Source organism: Camelus ferus, chromosome 14, assembly GCF_009834535.1.
Source record: "Camelus ferus isolate YT-003-E chromosome 14, BCGSAC_Cfer_1.0, whole genome shotgun sequence".
Taxonomy (NCBI): Eukaryota; Metazoa; Chordata; class Mammalia; order Artiodactyla; family Camelidae; genus Camelus; species Camelus ferus.
This window is the reverse complement of record NC_045709.1, coordinates 5,531,480-5,543,772: the sequence shown is the minus strand read 5'-3', so window position 1 is coordinate 5,543,772 and position 12,293 is coordinate 5,531,480. Positions and strand designations below refer to the sequence as shown.

At 47.0% G+C, this 12,293-nt stretch overlaps 1 protein-coding gene across 5 annotated transcripts in view; it reads left to right on the top strand.

Annotated features, from left to right (window-relative positions):
• Positions 1-709: 709 nt before the first annotated feature.
• Positions 710-12,293, top strand: part of ENOX1 (ecto-NOX disulfide-thiol exchanger 1) — a 512,511-nt gene continuing 500,927 nt past the window's right edge. For all 5 annotated transcript variants that reach the window (XM_032496083.1, XM_032496086.1, XM_032496080.1 and 2 more), the window contains exon 1: positions 710-1,591. The gene's annotated coding sequence lies outside the window, so the exon portion shown is untranslated. The remainder of the gene's footprint in view (positions 1,592-12,293) is intronic.

Below are 12,293 nucleotides of genomic sequence, written 5' to 3'. Positions count from 1 at the left end.
GTCTTTGCCTTCAGGATATGTGTAGCTACAAAACAATGTCATTCATTCAACATTTATAGAGAACACAAAAAGTACAGGCTACTGGGCTCAGTACTGGAGGGCATACAGAAATATGTGTAACACAACCCCTGCCCTAGGAGTCTTGCCAGGGAAAGGTATCTCAAGTATCTACCAGACTTTATGACCCTTCCTTCAAGAAATTCAGAAATTGACACGTTGTAGACTGACCATATTTCAATTAAAAAAATAAAAAAAATTCTTGAGTAAATAAAACTGTACTCAGAATTTAAAATAAGCATGGAAAAGAATACCTCTAGGATGGGATGTCTTTTGGGACAAAGGGCATGCGGATGTGCTTGAAAATTTTTCTTAAGGTACACAACGTGGCTTGGATGAATGAGAGACTAGGGGGTTAAAAGGCCATGAGCGGCCCCAGGCAGGCCCTTCCTTGGAAGAGCCTGACTTCAAAGAAGCACTGCTCAGATGCCAGCAGTTAGCTGAATCCGAACAAAGAGGAGGCTGGCAATTTTACCTGGGAAGTGGATAACTTTGAGGAAAAGTGGCCTCTAAAGAGGAAAAAAGGCAACATTCTGTCCCGAGTGGAAGCCCCCTCTTTCCCCTCGACTGTGCACATTGACAGCACCCCCCACCCACCTCACCCTCGCTCCCCCGCCCCACCTCACCCTCGCTCCCCCGCCCCACATCCTCTACCCAGTCGAGGTGGGCCACGCTCGGCGGGGTTCCAACCGCCCACTCCGCGCCCGCAGCCCTTGCACACGCCGGCTCCAGCCGGTAGTCGGCCACGTGCGCCCGGGCTCCTGGCTCGGCCCCTCAGCGGGCCGAGCGCCTCCCAAGGTTGTAGTGGCAACCGTGGGGTCCCTATGTCTGTCCCCCGCGCCCACCCGAGAAGTCCGGACAGCGGCGGCGGTGGCGGGAGCGAGCTGCTCGGCCCCTCCCTAGAGGGGGCAGCGCAACCATGGGCTGCGGGCGCCGCCTCTGCTGCATCTGTGGCTGCGCGTTCCGCTCCGCTCAGCCCCGTTCGGATCCGGAGCCCGTGCGCGCCGCGCTGCCTTTCCTCCCTCCTCCGTCGCCGCCGCCGCCCCTCGGGCGGCTCCCCGCGAGCGAGACGCGCGTTCGACCATCCTTTTCCCGGTTTACGGATTTCCAGGGGCAAAGAATTTTGCCTCGGTCCCTACGAGCATCTTTCGGCTTCTCTCCCCCTCCCCTCGCGGCTCCCCCACCCCGTGGGCGCGCGCGCGCGCACACTCACACACACGCACACTCGCCCGCGCGCGTGCGCACGGCCGCGCGCCCGGAGCCGCGGAGTCTCCAGCGCGGCTCAGCAGATCCCACTCTCTCCGGCGTCGCTACTCACACAGGCTTCCAGCCGCCACTGGGCGTCCTCTGTCTGCTGCAGCGGCGGCCGAGGCGGTAGTGGGAAAGGCAGCTGCAGCCGGGCCCGGTCTCCTAGCTCCGTGCCGTGGACAGAGTCCGAGAAAAGCGGAGAAGGAGGACGCGGAGGCGAGGAGGAGCCGCGCCGCGCCCGGCTCCGCGCGGCGGACTGTCTCCGCTCCCGGTACCGCGGCCCCAGGTAAGCCGCTCCGGGGCCCGCAGCATCCCTGGGGCGTCCAGGCTCGGAGCGAGGGTTCCGCGGTCCCGCCCCTGCCGCGGCACCCGGACAGAGGCTCGGAGGGGAGTGGGCTCGGGGGGGAGGGGAATAGAGCTAGAGGTGAGGCCGGCAGGGAGGGGTGCAGGGGAGCGTGGGGGCTTCAGCGCAGCCACCCGTGCCCTTCCTCTCCCCACCCCAGCTCCGGTCGGGTCACTTTTACGAGCCTGGGGGTGCCTGGCGCCCCAGACAGCTGTTCTTAGCTCTCCCCGCCGCCGCCAGCCAGAATTGGCTCTGGGCTCCGCGCCCGCCGCGCGCCTCCCACCACCCGTGCACCTTGGATAGCGCGCCCCGCCGCTCACCGCACCTGGGACCGTGTCCTGCTCGTGCAGCCCTCCCGCTGCCCTCTTCTTTCTAGGTTGTCTCCCTCCCGCCCTGCGTCTCTCGTCCTCTCTGCCTTGGCGGACTCCGCGCGGTGCGGGCCGGCAACTTTCCTCCCCGCCTTGTCGGAGCTAGGTACTATTGTTGTTGTTTGTGACTGTCCCCTTACTTGGGGAACTCAGACGCCGTGGACGGGTCTTCCTTGGCGGGAGCAGGTCCTTCCCGGCCCAGCCCGAGGCAAAAGAGGCACTGGGCAGCTGGACTTGGCGGCTGCCAGGGTGCAGAGCCCGAGCCTCCGGAGCTGGCTGCCTGCCGCCTCTCTGTCTCCCCGCCTCTCCAGACTCGACACGTGCGCGCCTCCCACGGACGCGGCCCCTCCCCGACCACCCCACGTCCTCCCCCTGCACGGCCACGGCCACCCCATAGGTTGGACACCCTGGGCTTGCGGGTCCTGATTGGCTGAAGGCGAAACCCCGCCTTCTTTCCGGAGGGGGTGGTTTTGGAGTGTTGTGGTTGTCATCCCGCGGCGCGCACATGGGGGAAGTGGGGTCGACAGGTGGGGAAGCCCGGCTCGGTAGGATCCCCGCGTCCCATTGTGTATAGCCACACTCCCACCCGCCTTCCTCCGGATACACTCCTGCCTTTCTCCTTTTCTTTTTCTAATTTTGCTGCTGTAACATTAAAATAAACTGGCTTGTAACCGTACTTTTATGAATACTGTGTATGTTCGGTGGTAGAGATTTTTAAAGCAGATCTAGAACAATGAAGGAAACAGTGCTTATTGGGAGGTTTGTGGCGTGCTGGGCTGCAGATTTGAGTCCAGTAGTTTGGGGAAAGTAATGGATGCCTAAGAGATATGAAGAGGGTGGGAAAAGTGGGAAGGAAATTGTTTCTTAAAGAGGGCGAGACACAGGTGAGCAAGCTTAGGAGCTGAGGGGAAAGGAAGTGGGTCATCTGTGGGGTGAGACGTGAAGGAGAATCCCGGATGGGCGCTCCTGAGACGTGGGTGTGTTTTGCTGAAGATGGCTCTGCCTGGAAAAAGTGGTAATTTTGACTAGTATTCAGTTCATTATTAACACTCTTTGTGTCTGTTTTGCTAACGTTGCCCGTTTGATAGGAGATTTTATAGTAATGATGTCAATCCACGTAATAGGATTTGCTTATTCCAGTTTCTTGCAATACATACAGCTTTGCAGGTGGTAATGAATTTCAAAAAGTGAGTTTCAAAGGCTCCTCTAGAGGGATGCACTAAATAGTGAAGTTAAAGTGCTTTGGAAATATTGTGAAGGAAGACGAATGAGTGTTGCCTAAAATCCAAAGACTGTTCTGGCATTATTTAGGGTCTCTGCAGAAGTATATATGTATGCATAAATGATACTGATTTCTCTTCATTTCAAAGCCTGATTGCTTCTAGCATTTTCAAGCTTTAATTCCTTCAGGCTGTTTTGATGTTGTGTCTGTACATCTAAGAATATTGTAATTCTTTAGAAGCCTTGTCAATGGAAAACAAACAGCAACTGATGCAAGCTAATGTTGACAGCTTTATATTGAGTACACTGCGTTATTTTATTTGTAAGCTAGTGAAATATGCAAGAGTAACATAGCATGACTGTTATTCCCTAGGGACCAATATCAAAACAAAGTGGGAATCACATGAGGCGATTCCAAGGAGAGCAATTCAGTTATTTTAAAAATGAATATATGTATGATTATAACAATAAAAAAAGTTTAAGAGAAATGAATATATGTTAATCTTGGATGTAAAGAGAAACAGAATTTCCCTATTTGAATTATCTTTGTACACAGTGGTAGCACATGATATGACGTAAAACAGCATATTAAATATGTTAGATGATTCCAAAGTAGATAGTAAAGGCTTTCCATTTATTATTTTTATATAGGTAGACAGAATTGCTCTCCTGACTAGAGAACTTTGTAGTCAGGGGACAGAATTTGATACATCTGGCAAATTGGAGATTATTGCTGTTGAGAAAATATTTCTTACTGTGTTTTCATATCTCTTGGTCCTGCTTTGATTTGCCTTCAGGGATTTAGATTCTAATTTTTGCTATCAAATTTAGATGGATTTGAAGGTAGGTAGGAGAAGAATGTATATATTCACACACATACACATGCATATATATTCAAAATGTATATATATATACACACACATATATATTCAAAATATATGTATATCAGCACACAGCCGTATATTTACACACATAATTTTGGGGTACATTCAGTGTGTTTATATATATATGTATGTTATTGTCATCTGTAGAATTTTTTCTCGTTTCTTCTTGTCCAAAAGGTGGCCCTGTTTTAAACTGTGGAAAGCGTTATCACCAGTAGAATTGGCCAATAGATCATGGAAACAGACAATAGTATTTTGTTGCTTGGCAACCACCTACTGTGAATGAAAAACAAAGCAGTGACAGCTGCTTCCACATCCTGATACTCATACTGTAGCTCAAGCATTTCAACCCTCCAAATGAGACAGATCGCCTAAGTTGCATTTGATGAAGGTGAAGCTGTTTCTTTTTTAGGATGTCTTTAAAAAGAATATCTAAAAATTTTATTATAACAAGAATTATATTGTTATTGTGGGGTGAAATGAAGCATCTAATTTCAATTACCCTCTTAAGCCCAGTATAAACTGAAAAATGCAAGACAGGGAGGATTGTTTAGACCCTTCTCAGTCTTCCCTTTCTAGTCATTAAACACCATGAGCACATTTTGTGCTGCTGTCCGATGAACTTGGGATTTTACAAAAAAATCTTACTTGAGTAGCTCTGTGATACCTAAATAGGTGACTGGATTTTACTGTCAGCGGGGGAACTAGAGATTGATGCTGTGGCCTAACCCTTTAGTTTTAAGGGACATTGAGGCACATTGAGTGTTGTAACTCGAGCCTGGTGACAGAGCCATCTCCAGGATGTCTTGCTTTGGGTCACATGTGAAAGTTTTCCCCGTATTTCCTCCCCCAAATCATTCTTTCTTTGTTCTTTATTTACATAGAATGTGTAACCAAGATTTTTATCCTAATAAGGATACTTAGGAAATAAGGGCTGTTTGGTAGTAAAACTTCAGTGTTGACAATAGGCTACATTATGGTTTTAGATGCACCACACACTGTGTATTCAGCCTTCAGTCTCGGAAAATCCTGTGACTCCCACCATTTTCCTCAAACTGGGGAAGCTCAGTCCCTTGCTTTGTAAATTATTTACATCTTTGGACAATCTTTAATGATCTTTTATTCTCTATGTCAATGTTAAATAAGGATACGATTGAAGACTGTGCTGGTCAGCTTGTATACCTGTGAGAGTTTAAACATTCTGGCTAATTAATCACTCGTTCTGGTCTTCTGTCTGCAGTGTGATAGACAGAGTGCTGGCCTAGTGATCTGGACTCTTTAATGTACGTGGGACAGACTGTGCCGCTGCGTAATGTTCACTCCAGTCTTTTATCAAAGCTGTCTGGCCGAAGGTGTTACCTGGAGCCTGTTGGTGGACAAGAAGTCATCTATCTGTGAATGACGGCAGCAGTGCAGATTGTTTCTTAACTCTAAAGTGATAATCAGTGGCGTATTGGGTGGCAAACTTGTGTCATGTATCCATCATTAAGCCTTTCTTCTAAACTTAGGAGATGTGTGTGTGACATATCTTGAGGTTTCTTATGCTATTTTAAGAATCTGTATCTATTATTTATTATTTATGACAAGGGTAAGAATTTAACTTTCGTACACCTTAAATAGAAAACCTTGGGTTGGATTGGTTGGAGAAACAACGTAGGGACAATATTAAGCACCACTGAAGAGCCATTTTCACCAGAAAAGCATGCACTTGCGCAGATTTGTAGAGGGGGAATGCATTGATTTGCAGCATGTTTAACTTAGTTTTAGAAGCCTGATATTAACTTGTTCCAGCTAGAAGGATTTCCAAGCAGAATAATAATTTGGCAAATTTTAAATGAACTTCACTGATTTTTTAAAATCATTTTTCCCAGTCTGGTTATAGTTTGTCCAGGACAAGGGCTTGTTTTGGATCCTCTAGGATTGATCTGAATTGTAAGGTTATCATTCTTTAAAAAAAAAAATTCTGAACCATTTCTCTTTGCATAGCACGTTGTTAAATATTCTGTAGTTCATACATTTAATTTATTCCGCTGGAATCTTGAAATTTAATTAGCTTCCCTCTCCTGTCTTCATGTTCAAAATAAGGTGTGTGTCTGTGTATGTGCAAAAACGTACGTAGTACCTACGTTTTTTTTCCTTTTTGTTGTTTTTATCCCTGTGATAGAGCACCACAGGACCTGATCTGTGGGGTTTTTTAAAGAAAGAAAAGCTTTAAAGAAAAGCTTTAAACAAGAGATATTTATGTTTTCCATTTGCCTGTGTCAGCTTCTGCTATTGTAACCTATAAACTCTCACCCACACAAATAGGATGATTGCTAAGAACGAGCAAACAAATAAATATTTATCTAAGCAGCCTCCCAGTTGCTGCCCTCCAGACTGGCCAAGAAACTTTATTTTCTCATTCTTAGACACACATATACTTGCATACACACCCACATACACATTGAGTTTAAGGTCCTGTGTATATATATTTTTAATTCTAAGAGTGGACGGAAATAGTATTTGATTAGGAGACCTTAAGTAAAGCTGATACATTCAGATTTTCAGAAATGTAGCTGCAAAGGAAGAATTAGGTTGAATTATTCCCTTTGAAAAATTTTCAAATTTATGCTGAGAACACAATCTTTGACCCTTACAACAGTGCCCGGTACCCACAGCAGAGCCTGGCACGTGGTAGATGCTCAACGTGTATTTTGTGGAATTTGCACCTACCCTCCTTCTGTCCGTATCTGCACAGATAACAAAAATTGGGGAAATGGAGAGGAAATTACTGTACTTTTCTAATTGTTTCTGGCCCTGTATGAAAAAATATGTCAAAACAGCTGACTTAGCCAGTGATATTCTGGAATATATTTCTTCTCAGTGTAGAAAGTTATACCAGGGTATTGATTTTTCATGAATACAGCCATCCTAAGTCCAGAATAGCTCTTTAATAGCCCACAGCAGCATCACAAAGGTCATGGCAGCTGGTCCAAAGGAATCCTTTATCGAGCTGGAGCTGGAGGGTGAAGTTTGCTAGCCCCAGTGTAATTATCCAGACTGGAATGTGGCCAAGGTGCTGTGGTTAACATCACAAACAGTGGGAGAAAAGCCACTGATGAGGTCTTTAGTGACTGTGAGTGTCCAGACCTCTGCTTTGGTCTCATTTGCAAGAGAGCAACTTGAATACCTTGAAAACCACAGAAACTGTTGGGCATTTAAGGGTAGAGCCTAGAGTTACCATCTTGGTCCCAGGTACTGAGCTTCTGGGCATTGGAAGAGGTTATAATCCTGAGAGGTCAGTGCCCTTGAAATAAGACTTTCTTGTTCACCGTGCTCCATCTTTGTGAAGTGGGTGGAGGGTAACTGTGTCTCTGGGGACAGCCGTGGCAGAGTCACAAGGTAGGGTGAAGTCTGACAGCCTTCCAATTCCTCTTAAAGCATCCTTCACCTTTCAACCACGAGCACTGTCTCTTTTGTAGGCTTTAATTCACCGTATTGTAGCTGCAAATCTTTCTTAAGGTGTATGCTGATCAAAGGTTATAGAACTTTTCTGGAGGGGTTCTTGAGTGTCTTGCATATATTAGGTGCTCAATATATATTTGCTTAGTTTTACACCATTTTGATAGATAAGGAAGATAGTTTTGTCCAGGGAACCTAAGTAAGTAGTACTATACTGTTTCCCTTTAGGATTGTCTTTTAAATAAACATTTATTGAGCATTTACTATGTGAATGGTATAGTATTGGGCTCTGGGGATTAGAAAGTCTTAGGACACAGTTCCTACTCATGGGGGAGAATATGCTACTTGCAGGGAAGACTTGCAGAAAGTGCGCCAACTCAGTGTGGTTTTCACATGACTATACAGGGGGGTCGGGAGGTCTGGAAGGCAGGGCTGGAGACGAGTAAGACCCACCAAGGATCTTGAACTTTATAGTATCGGTCAGTGTTTCATAATCTGCCTGTTCAGTGAAGTGCTTGCCAAAGTGTTGATTCCTGGGTCCCACCCAGTGGCCTCCGAATCAAAACCTTCAGGCCCCCAGCCGGGCTGGGGAGACGCAGTCCTGTGCCTGGATGCTCACCGCTCCCGTATGTGTCTGCAGAATTCTACTGCATACACTGCTGTGCTCCATCTGAGTGCTGTCTCTTCCACCTGTGGGGCAGCTGTTGGGCAGCAAAGTTCATGTGGCCTCAGGAGTGGACCTTAGCCAATGACAGAAGAGAGCTGGCGGCAGCACCTGACATCCTGGCCCATCGGGTGCAAAGACCTTAAACCTCCACTGTGTCCCAGAATCCCGAGGGAAGCAGAGCCTCATTGCCCAGGATGGCAGTCAGCTGGGTGACCTGCGCTTTGTTGGCTGTCTTCCTTCCCTGTCCTAGTCCCTCCTAGGATCCCCTCCCAGGTGATAAACTTGCGTTTAAATTCTGTCTCAAGATCTGTTTCTGGAGGAATCCAACATAAGAGACTGAAGAATCTGCTTTATCTGTTTATTTGTTTTAATAATGGTTTTTTTTAATGAAGTATATGGTTGATTTACAATATTGTGTTAGTTTCTGCTGTACAGCATAGTGATCCTGTTGTACATATATATATTTGTATATATCCCACTGGTTTTTTTATAATAAGCAAATTTGGGAGCTCTGGCCTCAAGTGATAGAGAGCTACTAAAGAATTATAAGATAAAGGCATTTTTTTTAATGGAAATATAGTTGACTTACAATGTAGTCTTACTTTCTGGTGTGCAGCCAACTGATTCAGTTATGTAATATATATGATCATATATGTATTCTTTTTCATATTTTTCCATTATAGTTTATTACAAGATATTGAATATAGTTCCCTGTGCTGTACAGTAGAACCTTGTTGTCTACACATTTTGCACATAGTAGTTTTTATCTGCTAATCCCAAACTCCTAATTTATCCCTTCCCCCCTCTTTCCCCTTTGGTAGCTGTAAGTTTGTTTTCTATGTCTGTGAGTCTGTTTCTGTTTTGTAAATCAGTAAGATGAGAGCATTGTTACTTTTGATTTGCAGTTTAGAAAGGTCATGCTGGCAGATGTGGGGGAAGTGGGTCGATTGAGGGAGAATCGGGGGCACAGAGACCAGCTAGGAGGTGGCACTGCCTGGACAAACAAGGACGGGAACCCCAGCAAAGGTAATGACTGTGGGGCTGGAGATGGGAAAGGATGCAAGATGAATTTTGCTGGAAAGCTGTCTGGACAAGTCAGCATGAAGAGGAGTCCTGACGTGTGTGCCCATGTAGCTCAGTGCCATTCCGAGACTGAGGCGTCAGTCTGCCACCCACACTGTGGCCGGCTCTGTCCCTCTGACTCCATGCCCCTAAAAGGGCTGAGACTCCTTGGCCTTGCCTGGAATCCTGGTCAGGCTTCCAAGTTAAATAGTACAATTCTGGGCATAAATAAAAGAAGACAGAAAGATAAATTGAAGAATATAAATAATTCACCACCAGATCATTAAAGGAAGAAAGTTATATTTTATGGGCAGGATTTGTGGAATGGTAGGTAGAGCTGGAGAGATGTCTGTGACTCGTGTCCATTTTGTGATGAATAGTGAGTCTTTCCCCCATCCTTTTGGCTAAGAAGTGGTTTTCATCCAGCAGCAGTTTCTGGAAGACCTAGCATGCACTTCTCGCTCTTGTTTCCCCTGCTTCTCTGATAGCCTGTGTTTTAGCTATAAATGAATGAGTGGTGGCCGAGGGTGGGCTGCTGCTTTGCTCTTGTTCTGTCAAAATGCGAGGCTTTTTTTTCCCCCTGCAGTTTCTCCCGCCAGTTCTTAGACCACCGGCTCCCGCAGGAGATCAGAGGGTACATGTGGTGGGAGAAGGGAAGCTTCAGTCCATAAAGAGAGCTGTTTTGGATGGAATTCTTAATTATGCAATGAGCAGGTTAAGGCTTGTTAGATGATCTGAAATAAGATCGGGCTGCCTTCTAATCGTCCCGTGCATGCATACTAATATTCCAGCTCTGTCTGTAGTCAGAAATGCGGAGGCTGAATAATCAAACAAGAGCAACCTGACACCATCATATTTCCGCAGAAGTAGCACTGAGCCAATGACAAAGAGAAGCCCAAATTACAAGGAGCTGTGGAGTGGGTCAGCAAAGAGCTTACGGGCCTTGCTTTTAACAGGGAGATCGGTCAGGACAGTAGAAATACGGCGCACGTGAGAATAGAGGCCGGAGACACCATGGGTGAAACAGTGGAAAGGAAGAGGCCTTACTCATTTAGAATATTATGCACATATTTATGAAATGTTTTAATTAAACGTTTTATTCAGAGACACTTATAGATTGATGTGCAGTTGTGAGAAATAACGCAGGGAGAGCCTGTGTGCCTTTTACCCATTCTCCCTGGTGATGGCGTCTTGCAAACCTGCGGGCCAGTATCACAACCAGGACATCGATCGATGCCGTCCCCCAGTCGGGTTCCGATGCCACCAGTTTCGCTTGCACTCATTTGAGGGTGTGTGCACCTACATGTACGTGCATGTATTTTCTCCCATTAAATACTTAACGATTTTTTTACTTTTTAAAAGAGCCTTTTTCATTCCGGGATTCTGAAAAAAAAAATCACTTGTTTAGACTAGTCCTGGATTAACTGTAACTGCAGAAAAGGTAACACTGTAGAGTAAATCCTCCATCCCCCTCCAGCTTGGGGACCAGGCAGAGAGGATCAGGGTGCACCTGCACGCGGTGGCGGGGAGGCCAGTAGGGCACTCTGGCAGGCGTAGCTGGCGCTTTATTTATTCCTGGGGGACCGATACATGGCAATAAGCAAGGCTTTAAAAAGTACGTCTGTTGGGAAAGACGTGTGCTTATCACTGCTCACTGTAACTCCTGCTCCTTGTCCCATCGTCCTGGCCTTCCCTCTTCCTCTCCATGTCCGAGGGGCTCAGCCCTGCAGGCTGCTCCCCCAGATTTCCCAGTCAGCTGGCTTGCGGTGTTCAGCCCATGGGAGGCATGTGGGAGACAGCAGGGAGAAGGGCAAAGCTGGGGTATTTTTTTCTTTCCTCCAGCTTCCTGTAGCCTCCCAAGCAGTGGGAATCCCTCCCCAGATCAGGCTTAACAGACCGTCTCTGGTTCCAGCTGCTCACCTGTGACCTTGGCCCATGGGCTCCAGCCGCACCACCTCCTTCTGTGGTTGATTGTTGTTAGCCCAGGGGAGGTGGCAGCTTCCTGCTCTTCCTAATCTCTGCTTTACCTCACTGTCCTGTCTTAGGCTCTCTGCTCCCCCATCACCTGAGTAACCAATCCTCTATCATAAATTTCCTCTGTGAAAAATGCTTGGAGAGATTTCTGTTTTCCTAGTTAGCCAGTCCCCCGTTCCTCAAAGCCTGGAAATGGTGTAAATTGGGTGAGGTTTTCCTCTTCTGATGTTCTGGCTTCTTCCACTGCAAAACTCTGGCCAGCTCCAGTCCTGGCAGAAAGTACCTTGCATTTATAATGTCACCCCTCCCACTAGGAATCTCCATCCTTTTCCTGACTATTCATCTCCTCCTGGTCTCTGGTTTCCCAGATACTAATTTGCCTTTGTCAAATAGAGTCGGCATTTTGGAAACCTCCCCTAGTGTCCTTGTAAGTCTGTCCTTGAGTTCCTCTTTTCTTAACCACCCCTGTCTTATTTTCAGCCAGTGGTTCTTACTGACCTCATCTCCCTTATGAGATGTGTAACGTCCTTCGGCCCCTATTAACATGTTGGTCTCGTGCCCCACTCCTGAATGCACTTTGGTTTGCAGGTTATACCTCTGCTGCTACGTAGGGATTTGGTTTTGCTGGCACTTCACTCTCCTGCACAAGGATGCTTTTTATGTGTTATCAGGCTTTTCCGCCTCATCTTTTGTAGAAGTGGATGTGGCTCTGTAACAAAGACATTGGGAGGAACGTTAATAAGAATGCTCTGGGGAGAAGGCAATAGGACTCAGGTAGCATCTTCAAGTATAAAGCCAATTTAGAAGCCATGTCAGAGGTAGCAGAGCTGGGGGCCAGCTGGCACGGTGCCCTCCCGGACCACTGCAAGGACCCTGCTCAGGCTCCATGCCCTGTTGGCGAGCAGTTTTGTTGGTTGCTTCCTTGTTGGCCCCATAGTTGGCCGCAGTGGGCAGCTTTTTTTTTCTCCTTTCTCCAGGGGCTCCCCAGCCAAGCACAGAGAGCTGGGATTTGGAGCAAGGAGGAAGAT